We start from the raw sequence: 15,077 nt of genomic DNA, 5'->3' as shown, positions 1-15,077 counted from the left end.
AATTCGGTGTAAATATAAACGTTCGGCTAAATCTCGGCTAGATCTAAACTATACTTAATAATGATCAACGGATGTTATAATTATGTTAGTCCAATATTAGGAGATCAGTTAAGCACCTTAATGTTGTTTTTTTAATAAATAGTTATCGAATTATGGAATAATTTGCAAAGTATATTTTCGGTGTGAATATAACCGGATTCTAGCTGGTTGAAATGATGGCTAAAAAATAACTAGTCGTCTAATATCCGACTATTGCTCAGTGGGTAGTTTAAAACGTCGAACTGACTGAGGCTCGCGCTGATTGAGGAGGCGGAGGTGCAGCTACACACACACACACACACACACACACACACACACACACACACACACACACACACACACACACACACACACACACACACACACAGCAGCCTGTACATTTATAGTGAGACAACATACGCTGCGCCGGTAGAATATGGCACGGTAAACAAAATAATCCATATATTAATTCCTAGCCTGGCCCGACCCACAGCCCGACAACTACGTGACCAAATGTTAACGTTGCCAAGGTTTAAAATATGCCACTTGGTCCGTCGGCAGTTAAACTGATGCAACACTGTTAGCTCACATGGGCTAGTTAGTACACAGTGGACTGACTAACGTTAGCTAGCTACGCTAGCTGATCGTTAGCTCTGGTCCAGGCAGAGCGCTGAGCTCTGCCAGGAAGCAGGCCCACAAACAGGACCAGTAATTCCACTGTCGTATGATGGCTTGACTTCATTCAAATTAAACAAAACTAATGATTTACTCAGCAAAACAAATGTAGTTTTGAGTTGTTGAAAGTCTATTCTCCGTGGTGGGATAACCTCTCAGCACCTCACCCACTCTGTAAAACACACTATTTTTGTCATGAAAAAAAAAAAATCATCCACCTCGACTCCCGCAGAAAACGCGGAAATAATAGCCCACTCAACTGCACGGTTGAGTTGGATGCATTTTATTTCATGACAAAAATAATGTATTTTACAGAGTGGGTGGGGTGCTGAGAGGTTTCCCACCGCGAAGAACAGACTTTCAACAACGTAAAACTACATTTGTTTAGGCGAGTAGTGCAGGGACGGATTAACCCCAGTGAGGGCCCCTGGCCTATAATTTATTAGGGCCCCCCCGACCCTCCACTATAACCCCCCCTCCCTCCCGACTCGCACTACCCAGCTCAGATTTTAAGCCATGATGATCATCTGTGGGCAAAGAAAGCACCTGTAGACAACAGAGGAGGGACCCACGCATTTGATTTTTAATTACCCTATACATTTAACTTTAGTAAATTGTTAATGACCATGTGGCCCAGTTCCCCCAAGGGCCCCTAAGAGCCAAGGGCCCCTGCCAACGGCCCTACTGGCCCAATGGTTAATACAGCCCTGGAGTAGTGAAGTAGTTTAGTTTATTTAGACTGAAGAAGAGCCCTCGTAGAACATTGGAATTGCTGGTCCTGTATCTGAGCCTGCTTCCTGGCAGAGCGCCTACTAGGCTAGCTAAAACCTCAGTTCACTCGATTAAGTTCCCCCTCCCGAACCATAACACTCACTTGTGATATTGCATAAAAAGACGAATTGCCGAGATAACAGTTGTCCTCCTAGCTATAATAACGCATTTTTGTGTTTGCTACATAGCTAGCCAGCTAACGTGTTAGCAATGTACTTTGGGCTGCTAATGTTAGGGAACAGTTAACTTGCTAACGTACCAATCGATTCCCGAAGCTGTACACAACAGTGCTTCACAAACGTACATCTTAACAACAATATGAAGCTTTATACATTAAGTTGGCTATATGGTAAACAATTGTGGGAATGTAACAAACCTTGCTTTGTAACGCCCGCGTCTTCTCACTTCAGTCGTCCGCCATTACTGTCCGATCGGGCTTGCTTGTTAGCTTGTTAGCTTGTAAATCTGCTCTGGGCATATCCACACAGAAGACGAGCTGAGGTGGTGACGTCACCGAGTACGCTGCAGTAAGTACTGTTCCAATCCCAGAATCAGCGACTTGCGTCCTCCCGTCCTCAGAAGTTCTTACTCCCAATGCGAACTTGCAAGGCTGAACTACCAAGGACCCAAGGCTTTACTTCCCAAGTATTTACTTTGAGAAACGGCCCATAAGTCCTACAATCCAGGCTCATTGAGCAGAGACTATAAATGGCTGCCAGCGGTGAGGCGACATCGCTACCAAGCCACCGTGCCCCTATAAACAGTGCTACTGACTGCATCACCATAACCCTATAAACAGTGCTACTGACTGCATCACCATAACCCTATTTAAACAGTGCTACTGACTGCATCACCATTCCCCCTATGAGAACAGAGTTCTTACCCCACCACCTGGTCTCAGGGCTGCTCAGTGATTGGTCGTTGATTTATAAATAGTGTTGAGTTAATAAGTGTTTATTAACAGTATTTATGTATTAACAGTGTCTATGAGAACAGAGTTCTTACCCCACCACCTGGTCTCAGGGCTGCTCAGTGATTGGTGGTTGACCGTACAGCTGTAGACGTCTCCCTGCTCTGGAGTGAACATCAGTCTGAAGAACTGCTGGAAGGTTCCATCCTGGTTGAGCTGGGGGACGCTGCTAGTGATGTCATCAGTGATGTCATCAGTCAGGTTGAGGGTGTTCCTCGTCCATGTGACGCTCACTGGAGCAGGATAGAACCCGGTCACATGACACACCAGGACGTTGGACAGGCCCATATGGGATTAGATTCATGCCAAATGTCCAAACCTTGAAAGTAGTATTTCAAGACTGTAAAATGGTTTTGAATCTCCGAAAAAAAAATTGAATCTCTGGAAAAAAAAAAATGAATCTCTGAAAAAAAAAATTGAATCTCTGAAAAATTATTTCGAAACTCTGTACAATGTCTTGGCAGAATTTCTTCAGAGATACAAATCACTTTTTAGAGTTTCGCCAACACATTTTCAGAGTGTCAACTTCATCATAAACACAGTTTCAGAATATACATTTTGGCACTTTTCTCCCTGCATAAAACCTTGTAAACTCCTGACTGAAGGATGAAGGATTTTGTTTCGAACCTGAAGGATTTGGTTTTGAAGGGAGGCGGGGGGAGCGGGGGGGAGCGGAGGCGGGACCGGGGGTGTCCAGTCCAATCACAGAAGCTCACGGTGATTGACAGACTACCCAGCCAATGACAGTCACAACATGACGTCATGACGTCATGACGCCGACACAGGAAGGCGCACGCATTTTATTACATGGTGGTCCCTTATTATTATAGCTCTATGGGTGGTCCTCCTCCTAGAAGGATCAACTCTGTGCGTCGTATTAAATGGATTTTATTCCAGGATAAAGTCCCCACATAACAACATGTCTGCAATACAGGTGAGCAAAGTTCCTAATACTCATTGCGTGTATACTCGGTCGCGTTTCTGCGACGGTAGGTCACAGAATTCATAAGTCAAGTCAACAGTTTTGGTGTAACAGTCTCACTCGGCGATAACATAACATTAGGTTTTCAGAGCGTTTGTATTTGTCACGGTGGTGTGTAATCACATTTGATTTAGTTGTGAAATCACTACGGCAGTGTTTTTCAAACACAAAAATCAGCTTTGACAGTATACAAATGGAACCAAATGGACCCCAACGGGTTCATTTGGTACCATTTGTATACTAGCTGTCAGTTACTGGTATGGGTCAATAGACCAGTGGTTCTCAACCTTTTCAGGCCGCGACCCCCAAAATAATCATATTTTAACTGGGGACCCCCCACCCTGACGAGAGTTGAGACATTACATTTTGTATAACACAGTTCTATTGTTGCGAGGCGTTGTTGTGAGCATGTAGATCTGCAATTTTCACAATTTCTGCATTTTATATTTGACAATATGGACAATATTGGCTACATTCATTTTATTTCATAGGTATTAAATCCTTAAATGGTCACGTTAGAAATGTATAGATACCCTCTATATACACTTAAACTTTATGTTGGTTTGTTTACTGCTGAGAGATAAAACAATGTTGCACATTAACTTAATCATCTGGGGACCCCCACAATAATTTGGGGAACCCCCTGGCGGTCCCGACCCACCGGTTGAGAACCACTGATGTAGACTAAAGCGTCCATTTGGTTTCATTTGTATACTGTCATTGCTGGTATTGGTCAATGTGTAGACTAAAGGGTCCATTTGGTTCCATTTGGTTCTGTTTGCATAGTGCAGTACATGTTCCGGACTACCAAAAACAAGTACCTGAATAAGTCAAGCAAACTTGTTTAAGTCAGGGTCCACAGGATACTCAAATCATCATCATACATAAATATACTAGGCAACAATATACAAGTGGAGGTCTCCACTTCATAGGATATGCATTCCACATAGAAGGAGAATGACTTAAGTCCCTTGTTAGATCAAAATCTGGGTTTAACGTGGTCTGTGGAGCATGGCACATACTCCATCACAAATCATGATGCACAGTGATGTATGTTGTTGTTATTGCATGTTGTGGCAATCTATTGTACTGTATGTCTATATGGGACAAAATGACTCAAATTCTGAGTAGTTCTAGTCATTGTGTTTGTGTTGTGTATTTATTAATGGATTGGCCTTAAAAATTATAAATTTTCGAATCCAGAAGCTCCTCAACAAAACATTTTTCTTTGCAGGATGATGTAGACGATATTGCTGAAATGTCCCAATATCTCCTTAGCTATGTTTCAGCAAGACGACATGGAGGGAGGGGACGACTATCCCAGCAGCACCTTCAGATGCTGGATGGGGCCCCAGCAGTGCAGACAGTAGGCACATGCAGAGGTAATAGCTGCCACACATAATACATTTTCGCTGGATACTTGGTAAACTTGAATGTTGCTCTGTACTTGATCTGATATTTTGTTCCCTTGCTATCTTGTGATGTTTAAATGATATGAAATAATAAATTAATCCAAATTCATGTCCTTTCAGGAAATGTTTCCATGTCCACTGTGTGGTGTAACATTTCCAAGAGGGGACATAGATGAGCATGCCAGCTTCTGTGGAGATGGGTACGAATACATTTGACTTAATCATGCCTTTACGTTTCACTAATGTGATGTTTGTTTTTACAATTACTGCAGAGGTTCTGATTAGGGCTGTCACGATATGAAATTTTACATGACGATTAATTGTCACTCAAATAATTGGCGATTAACGATTTAATTGTGTATTTGTCGTTGATAATTACATTTCTGTTTGGCTTTTAGGCTTTGAAGTTGCATATGGTAGATATGACACATAACCTAAATATACAAATACATTACTGACATATTTGACAACTTACTACTTAAAAAATAACATTGATAGTGGAAATAGCCGATCTACAAGCTCACAACGCGTCGCATCGCGACGCGTTGTGAGCTTGTAGATCGGCTATTTCCACTATTTCTGAAATTTTTCAACATTCACGATTATGACAAAATAATTGCGATAATGTCAAATAATCACGATTAGGCGATTATGTAATAATTGTGACAGCCCTAGTTCTGATAGTATTCTTGTATTTAAATCAAGAATTTCAGAAGACAGCAGTCTCAGGTTGAGCTGAGGGTCCCAGTCACACAACGGTCGGTCCTGTTGTCCCGGGTCCCAGCCACGCATCACTTGGTCCTGCTGTTCCAGCCTTCCGGGTACGATTCACACCTCAAAAACACACCTTTATACAGGTATTACAGGTGTTAAGTTATTAAAAGGTATTGCCTTTTTAGACAGAGGGACGGACTGACAGTCTGTGCCCACCACAGCATCTGTGCTAACTCAATTGGCCCTAGTCTGGGATCACTTCACTTTTCGGGCTTGTAACCGGTCTGGAGCGGAAACCACAAAACGTCATGTTGTAGTACTCAAAGGACTACAATTTGGTCGGAACTATCCACCGGAAACAGTTTTAACCCAAAATAATTCCCCTGCGCTCAAGGACATACTTTTAGGACCTACCTAATAAACTCTGTGATGCGGAGTAGTTTTGCCTTTGAAAAAAATGTTTGGTATATGCATCTTTTAGTCCAACTGTTAGCGACTGGCAAGACTACACAAGGCTACTTGAGCATTTTAATTGGGATTGGGGAAACAAACGGAGGGAACCAAATCAAAGCGACGCCGCTTCTTCTAGTGGTTTCCGCGCTTTAGGTGGAAACCAAACGGCCTGTTATGAACGAAACACCAGGCTTTCTCTCAGAAAGCCTGGTGGGCGAGGTTACAATTGGCCCATGTTCGGGGGTGGGTGATAATAGTCACTGCATGTATTTTTACGGGCTGGGGTGGCACCTGTCATCAGGTACCCCTGGCCGGGAGGAGTAGGACAAAGGCTCTATATCCTTCTGGTGGGGGTTTCTGCCTGGTGCAGCAGTGACTGACAACAAAGAAATGTGTCTGAGGAGTAATCAAATGAAAAATGGGGTCTTCAAAATAATTGGCTGCTTTAAATAACATTAAAGACAGAGAGAACAAGATATGCAATATACTACCATCTAAAATGACAAATGATATTTCTCATGTTTGAATGGGTTAATTTGGCCATAATGCTACACGGTAAACTCTCTAAGCCATTACAGTTGTTTCCAATACAGACAATCTCTGCTATCGGTCACTTATGCAGATGTTCTTGGTTAGACTTAACCATATTTTCTGTTACAGGATTCGTGGAGACCAAGGAGTTGAAAATATGGACACCGCCTTTATGTTCCAGAGACGTGGAACAGGCAGAGCTAGTTATATCTCTGGAAAAAGTGTACACAATTAAAGGTAATGTCTTGAGAAAGTTTATAGCATCCCAACAAGTCAATGTTCCTTGGTGTGAAACTGATAAACTGCAGTTAAACATCATATCACATTTTGCCAGTCCCTATTCCTTATACAGGGTTCCCACGGTCATGAAATTCCTGGAAATATTTTGAAATTAGAAAAATATTTTTCCAGTACTGGAAACGTTTTGGAATTTATCAAGGGTCCCAGAAGGTCCTGGAAAAATAGCTATGCATTGTCTTTGGTTATTGATTTTGTTAATACCTCTGAAATGACAAATTAAACATTGGACAAATTGTCAAATATTAGAGGCAGAAATTGTGAAAATAGCCGATCTACATGCTCACAACGCCTCAAGGCGTTGTAAGCATGTAGATCGGCTATTTTCACAATAGAACCGTGTTATACAAAATTCCTCAACTCTTAGTGCTCGTCAGGGTGCCGGGTCCCCAGTTAAAACATGATTATTTCGGGGGTCACAGCCTGAAAAGATTGAGAACCACTGGCATACACTACCTGTCTTTGGGCATTGCGCATAGGAGTAAGCGACCTGTTATTGAGCTGAATTATTGTTATATAGTCCTGGAAATTGGGTTAAATATTCTGGAAAGGTTTTGGAAAGGTTTTGGAAATTAATTGGTAAACATGTGTGGGAACCCTGATTATAATGGTGTGTAAAAAGTAACAGAAAATCTAAAAATTGCCCCCCTCCCTCCCCCCCCAGGCCCACTACCCAGCCAGCTGCAGCCACATGTCCCAGTGGCTGGACGACGGAGGCTTCTACGAGGGCATGAGCGCCGAGGCTCAGTCTGTGTTAATTTTGAAATTCAATGGCCTTCAAAAATGCCTATTTTCTTATAAACATCTCATGTATAGTGCAGCAAATGTTCTAATGGCATAGCAGGGCAGAGACGGATACAGAACATTAAAGGAGTAGTTCACCCACAAAATGACTTTTTTTCTATTGATTACTCATGCCATGGAGAGCAGAGTTCAATAATATTTTTAGAGTAAATTTACCCCCCCTGATTCCGGATGGGGACCCGTCGAAACGGGTCCCCATCCGGAACGAATGGGGGTACATTTATTGTTATCACATTTTTGTCTTAGGAATGCAACAAAAAACGAAAAATATTATTGAACTCTAGTCTCCATGGCGTGACTAATCAATAGAAAAAAAGTCATTTTGTGGGTGAACTACTCCTTTAAGAACATTATCTTAAAGTGCATTAACATGGGTTTAACTGATTATAAACAAACAAACAGTAACATGCTTCCTGTCTCTTCAAGTTCAAAGAATTAGACTTCCAAAAGGGAAATTTAACAGATCAGAGAACGAGAGAAACTATATTTTAAAGCCAGGCAAACACATTGTGCTTTGGTATAGTCCTTTACAAACAGTGATGTCTTCTGAAAGGTTTGAGACAAGGGGAACTGGACTACAAAATACACGCCGAAATGTAAAAAAAAGTAGGTCTGGTCAAAAGGATGGCATTAAGAGCAACCAGGAGTGATCCGAGCACTCAGAAAGTCATGAGGAGAGGTAATAAAAACAAGGTGCTTTATTTATGCAATAAAAGCCAACATGTTTGACCTTCAAACGGTCTTCATCAGGGTAGGTTAGTGTCAGATGTTGACACTTGTACCTGCCCTGATGAAGACCGCATGAAGGTCGAAACCGGTTGGCTTTTATTACAACAAAGCACCTTGTTTTTCAACTATTGTAGTATTGAGAAATGTGAGATTACCTAAACATGCAGAAGACAAACTATTACCATAATTGCCACTTGAAGCACCGTACTTCGAATTTTTCTACAGTTGTGTATTTTGTAAAAAATAAAAATGACAAAGTTCAGTCAATGTGTTCTGCTCTGAGTGCTTTATTTTTGTTTTCTTAAGTCATAGATGGACTTCAAATAGAAGTATGGCTGTAGTGGTTATTAATGTATTTTTGGTTTTAAAATATACTGCTGTAAATTAAAATGAACAGTAGAGAATAAACACGTTCTACCACTGAAAGAAAAACAGTGATATGAATATAATTTATTTATATGTACACCGTTTACTCAAAATGACAACAAAAGCTACAGTGTTTATAGTTGTGTACTGTACCGTGTCTGCTGCAACAATGTATTATGACAAGTCTGTATCTTACTTGTCCAAAATGTTGTGTAGGCCTAAGTATGTGTACATTATTAAACCAACTGCTGACCAGCTGTCAGCATTGAGTGATTTGTGTTTATAGCGTAGTGTATAATACCTATTCAAGTAATAAACATGTATTGGCCATTAAAAGTCCAACAGGACCTAGTGGGGTTAACTAATGCATTTTAAGGTGGTCTTAGGGTAATTCAGGAGGGACGACCATTAGGTTGAAGGGGCTTTATTGACAAGAATGAAAGCATACAAGCAGCAATATAGCACATAGAGATAAGCAGCAAATACAGCAGCAACTAATGACATGAGCAGCAGATAGCATAATGGAATAAGCAGCAAGCATGGATAAATGCAGCACTATCTAAACTTCAAGCGGAACCTAGGAGTGGCATATGGATTCTACCATCGGATCAGTGTACCGCGGGTCACGATATATATAACGTTATATCGTGAATTAAGCTCTCCGTGGACACATGATCCGATACCCCCAGCGGGGATAAGCATAATCCATTGAGGTGGACGCTGGGGATGGCGGTGGGGCAGCGTTGAGCTTAGCAACTGACTATAGCTGTGCAGCTAGGTCTAATGTACTCTGGGTAAAGGGGGGGGCTGAGGCCGCTGGCCCCCGCCCCCCCGGCGCGCTGTCAACCCTTGACTCGCCCCTCCTGAACTAGCTACGTCATGACTTCCTGCGCTCAATTTCAGGAGGGACGACCATTAGGTTGAAGGGGCTTTATTGACAAGAATGAAAGCATACAAGCAGCAATATAGCACATAGAGATAAGCAGCAAATACAGCAGCAACTAATGACATGAGCAGCAGATAGCATAATGGAATAAGCAGCAAGCATGGATAAATGCAGCACTATCTAAACTTCAAGCGGAACCTAGGAGTGGCATATGGATTCTACCATCGGATCAGTGTACCGCGGGTCACGATATATATAACGTTATATCGTGAATTAAGCTCTCCGTGGACACATGATCCGATACCCCCAAAGAAAGGACCCACGCGGGTCCCCCCCCAAAACACGCAATGCTTTAGAATCCATAAGGCTCCTAATCATCGGTGAGGATGATTTGTTTCCGCGGGCCTAACAGCTTGGACACTGCTGTGACCAGAAGCGCATATAACTAAACTAACCTATCTAAGCATACAAAAACATTGCGCCCAGCACCCAGAATACTTTATTAATTTAAATACATTTTTATTTTTTATTTTTTGTTTTTATGCATTTTATATTTTTTATACATGCTTTATGCAGCCCTTTTAATATTCTACCACCCCCGACCACCTTGCTTTGCTAGGGAAGAAACCTCCCACAGTATACATGGCTCCGCCTGAAGCGCCCTGATTACTCTCAGCTTGACGCAATCAGTCTTTAATCGACCGCTGGTTCGGTCACTCCAGCGTCGCCTGGCTGCTCATGAGCCTCTGAGCTTGGAGAATCTCTGGCCTGCTGAACCTGATGTAACGCACATAGGCTGCCGATGACCATCGACCCAGGGACTGGATTGTAGCCGAAGGCACCAGAAGGGCTGCTGAAGTTGCTGCTCCGATACGCAGGGAGTGCGGCGTGTAGAGGGCCGGCGCCAGGCCTTCGCTCTGGCACAACGCCTTCAGCTTATCAGCGAACCAGGCTCTTGTCATGGGCCTCCCCTCGGTGGTGCGAAACAGTGGATCATTAGGAGCTGACATCGGCCGGACCGCCAAATATCTCGCCATGGAAGTGAAAGGACAAAAAAGTGAGTTAGTTTTTGCCACCACTACCGGCGTGCCTACGCTAAATTTATCAGTTTTTGACTTTTTTAGCAAAACAGTATAATGCGTATCTTCCATTACTAAATCAGAAAAGCAGAGGCCCTCAGATGGGTCGAAAGTCAGGGTGCTCGCCGTGTATTCCCCGCAACGTAGGAAAGCATAGAAGGCGAATAATAGAACAGCTTCCAACATGACATTAATGTGCCATGCGAATAGGCCTCCCCTTAATTTCCCCACCAACCTGTGAAGCACCGCTATAGTGATAGGTAAGCGGCTATCATTGCCTTGAGTTCGCTCCTTCTTGATGCCGTTGAGCAACAGGTGAATGGCTGGGTTGCTTAGAATACTTGGTACCGTCGGGTCACGGCAACGGAGATGGAATTGAATGCCCGAAATAATTGCTTTAATGGACCCGGCCTGTAACTTCCTAGATTCGAAAGCATGAACTATGAACGCACACACCATTGGGATATTGAGGGGAAGCAAGGGACATGCAAAACGTTCACAAAAATTGCAGAAAAAACACCATGCTGAGTCATAGGATTTAATGGTGCTTGGGGCAAGGCCCTTACGCATGTATTTCTCTGCGGCCTCCCATAAGGAGACCAGGGGCCTTTCCTGAATTAATCCAGCGACATCTCCGCGAATGGTGGAACCGCCAGGCCTCTGGCTGCGGCCTCCGGACATAGCATGCGGAATTCCTGGAACTTTAAACGGGACAGAGCGTCAGCAATACGATTTTGTTTGCCTGGAATGGACTCTGCCCGCATGATGAAATTGTTCTGCAAGCCTAGCCAGGTAAGGCGTCTTACGAATTTATTAATAATGCTAATTGAAGAGCGCCCTTTATTAATAACTTGAACTGTTGCTTCGTTATCGCATCGAACAGAGATTTTCCTCCGGGCCCACTTGTCTCCCCATAGGGAGGCAGCTACAACAATGGGGTACAGTTCAAATAATGCAATAGATTTACAACCTTGAGGTAGCATTAGCATTTCATTTGGCCATGAACTGGCAAACCATTCCCCTTTAAAGAATCCCCCGAACCCGACGGAGGGGGCCGCGTCCGTAAAGAACTGCATGGCTTCGGAGGCCTCCTCTTCCTCATTGTAGAAGAAGGAGATTCCGTTCCATTGAGCCAGAAACAGTGACCAGAACTTGAGATCTGACCGGCTCCCCTCGTCTAATTCAATAATATCTGAGAGAGCCTTTTTTCCCTTTGATAGGTCGATTAATCTAGACACAAACGAGCGGCCGTGGGGAATAATGCGCATCGCAAAGTTAAGGTGACCTAGCAAGGATAGCAGCGCCCTTTTTGAAACTGCTGGCGCCTCCGCTGTTTCCTTAATAATCTCTCTAATTCTTAGGAGTTTCTCTAACGGCAAGGCGGCCTGCATTAGAACACTATCCAGCATGATTCCTAAGAATTCGATCCTAGTTAAGGGGCCGACCGTTTTTTCTTCGGAGAGCGGCACTCCGAGACTATTGAACACTTTGCGCACTGTCTCAATACCTCTAGCGGGCGGTGCATTAGCAAAATCAATAGTTAGAAAATCGTCTAACAAGTGGAGAACGAAGGGGAGTTTAAACGTGTTATACAAGATCCAGCAAAGCGCTTCCGACAGCGTGTCGAAAATGCGGGGGCTGCTGCGGCACCCGAACGTTAGCTTTACCGCAAAATACAGTTTAGAACGCCATTGAATGCCAAACAGGTGCCATTGTGAAGGGTGTAACGGCATAACTTTGAACGCGTCCACAATGTCCGCTTTAGCCAGCCAGGCTCCTGGCCCCGCGGATTTTATCATCTGAGCGGCCTGATCTACTGAAGCATAAAAGAGAGAAAACGGTGGCAGCGGTATTAAACTGTTAATGCTAGGAACGGTGCCACCATGCGGGGCGGAAAGGTCGAAAATGAGGCGTTTTTTCCCCGAGTATTTCCGAGTGGCTAGCCCTATGGGGCTAACTCTGAACACGCCAAACGGCGCTTCGTCGAACGGACCTATTAAGTGCCCCTTTCCCTTCTCTTTCGCCAGGAGAGAATCCACTATGGATGGCTCCGCGAGAGCTGACTTGAGATTATTGCACACATGCGACACATTAGGCAACCAACAAAGCCCCGCTAGAAACCCCTGAGTCAAACCCGTAATCAGATATTTAACCCAGCATTTGTTCGGGTGATCTGATAGGGCAGCAGAGAGAGCCGGCACGTCCACTGGAGTTGAGGGATGCATCTTTTTTATTTTTTCCCATTCTTGGACTCCGGCCTCGTCCTCCTGGGACACACAGATTTGGGGTGGCTGTCCCCGCACCAACTGCAAGCATGCATATATTTGCATTTAGGAAATGTACAGACATTTTCATTAAACTGTATACACAAAGGAATATTGCGAGTAGGACCATACGACACCTGCTGTCTTGGGTTCGCTGACTGCCCGTACCCCATCTGCGGGTGCTGATTAGCGGGCGGGAAGGATTTAGGCTTACTTGCCGGATTCTGGGCACCGGTCTTGGGGCATAAGTCGGTCCTGTGGCTATGTGAGTCACAGACCAAGCATGACAGCGGCGGGTGCGCCGTGAAATGTCGGCTAATCAAACTAAGGTCTTGAACAGACCAATCGATGCGCTGGTTGAAGCGCTGGATGTGCATCGCAGCCTTCGAGGAGAAACTCTTGTGATACTCATAGAAGAGTCCTCCCCCATAAGTATAAGCTAAGTCGGAAATAATGGACATGTAATTGTCCAACTCGGCCCTGCGCTCCTGATAGATCTCGCACATAGTATCGCGATAAACCCCGAAGGCTACATTAAACTCCGCCAATGTCAGTGACTTAGACAATCTAGGATCATTGTCCTTCAGAATAACTGAAAAGTCCCCGCAGTCGAGGAACCTCTCAGCCGAGGATTCAGCGGCGCATAAGAGAATCTTGACCAGATTCACATCCTGACCTGCCAACACATTTAAAGCATATTTAGCGGCGGTTTAACCCCAGCCAGCAATAGGGCCAAACAAGCGGTGCTATTTACCTGCGAGAATCTGGCTTCTCAGCGCTTCGGGGATGGCAGCCGCCGGGGAGATGAACGGAGACCCCGCTGCTGGCGCCGCGACTGCGGTTCCTAGATTCCTGCGAGGGATGAAGGGAGCCTCGCTGTCCCTCGGTGGAGCCCCGCTTGGCCCTGGACCTCCGTTGGACGGGCCTGCGCCGCTGTATTCCAGCCGCTGGATGCGCTGGTTCATCCCCGACAAGGTGGACTTCAGGTCCGCCAGCGCTAGAAGCACCTCCATGCTCGCGCCTTTGCCCCCGAAGCCGTCCTCGCCGCCGGCGGGGACAGGAGTGCTGCCGCTGGGTGCACCGCTGCCTCTGGGTACGCCGCTGCCGCTGGGTACGCTGCTGCCGCTGGGTACGCCGCTGGGTACACCGCCTTTCTTCTTTTTCGGTGGAGCCTGGGTGTCGGCTTTTGCGGGCCTCTTCCCCTTGCCTTGCCCTTTCCCCTTGGCCGCCGGGGGCTCTTGATCACCGGCTGGTTTGCGCGCCGCGCACATAAACTGAAACAGCCCCTCGTGGCCGAGCCCCATCGGGGGTGACCACCCGTTCAGATACAGCTCGTCCAGAATCCTGTGAACTGGCCACTCCGATGGGTTCAGCGACTGATGCAGCCTAGGGCTTCTGCGCGGAGTAGCTGGTTCCTCCTGCTGAGCTGGTGGGACCCCGGAGTCCGGGATCATCTCGACTTCCTCTCCCTCACCCTGGGGCTCTTCCGGATCCGACTGAGAACTTCCCGACATGGTGAGTAGACTAAGAAGTAATAAATAATAGACAAAATAGAAAGCGAACCTCATTGATCTACTGATCAGCGACCGCGCAGGCTGGCTAGCCTGGTAGCAGCTCCCGACGACGTGGCAAAATGTGTAGCGATTAGCTCTCGTAGCAGCGACCTCTGTGGCAGCGTTGAGCTTAGCAACTGACTATAGCTGTGCAGCTAGGTCTAATGTACTCTGGGTAAAGGGGGGGGCTGAGGCCGCTGGCCCCCGCCCCCCCGGCGCGCTGTCAACCCTTGACTCGCCCCTCCTGAACTAGCTACGTCATGACTTCCTGCGCTCAATTTAATGCCTAACAAATTCCCACCTGCTGTTGTCTAGAATCGGGTACTTTTTTCGAATGGATGATTGGAGGTACAAGCACAGCTATCATTCCTATGACCATGCTATTACTTATCTTACAATGAAAGAGACGTGCTAAAGAACATGGTCTGAATATTTGCAACAACCAACTTTAAAATGTACTCAAGTAAAGACAAGTTATGCTAGATTATCTATCGGGAGGTAGCTGTGATAATAAATATTTGCTAATTGATCTCCCAGCTAAGGTATTGGTACTGTGGGATTCCACATATCAAT

General features: G+C 45.1%; 1 long non-coding RNA gene across 1 annotated transcript; it reads left to right on the top strand.

The window, feature by feature from the left end:
- The first annotated feature begins 3,272 nt into the window (after positions 1-3,272).
- LOC308295892 lies at positions 3,273-8,554 on the top strand. Its single transcript, XR_013962593.1, has 6 exons — positions 3,273-3,368; positions 4,695-4,798; positions 4,949-5,028; positions 5,534-5,649; positions 6,656-6,763; positions 7,488-8,554. It is a non-coding gene; the product is annotated as an uncharacterized lncRNA (long non-coding RNA).
- The last annotated feature ends 6,523 nt before the right edge of the window (positions 8,555-15,077 follow it).

This window comes from Nannobrachium achirus, assembly GCF_963921795.1.
Source record: "Nannobrachium achirus genome assembly, chromosome: 12".
NCBI lineage: Eukaryota > Metazoa > Chordata > Actinopteri > Myctophiformes > Myctophidae > Nannobrachium > Nannobrachium achirus.
The sequence above is the reverse complement of the archived record's forward strand: the minus strand, read 5'-3'. Positions and strand labels throughout refer to the sequence as shown.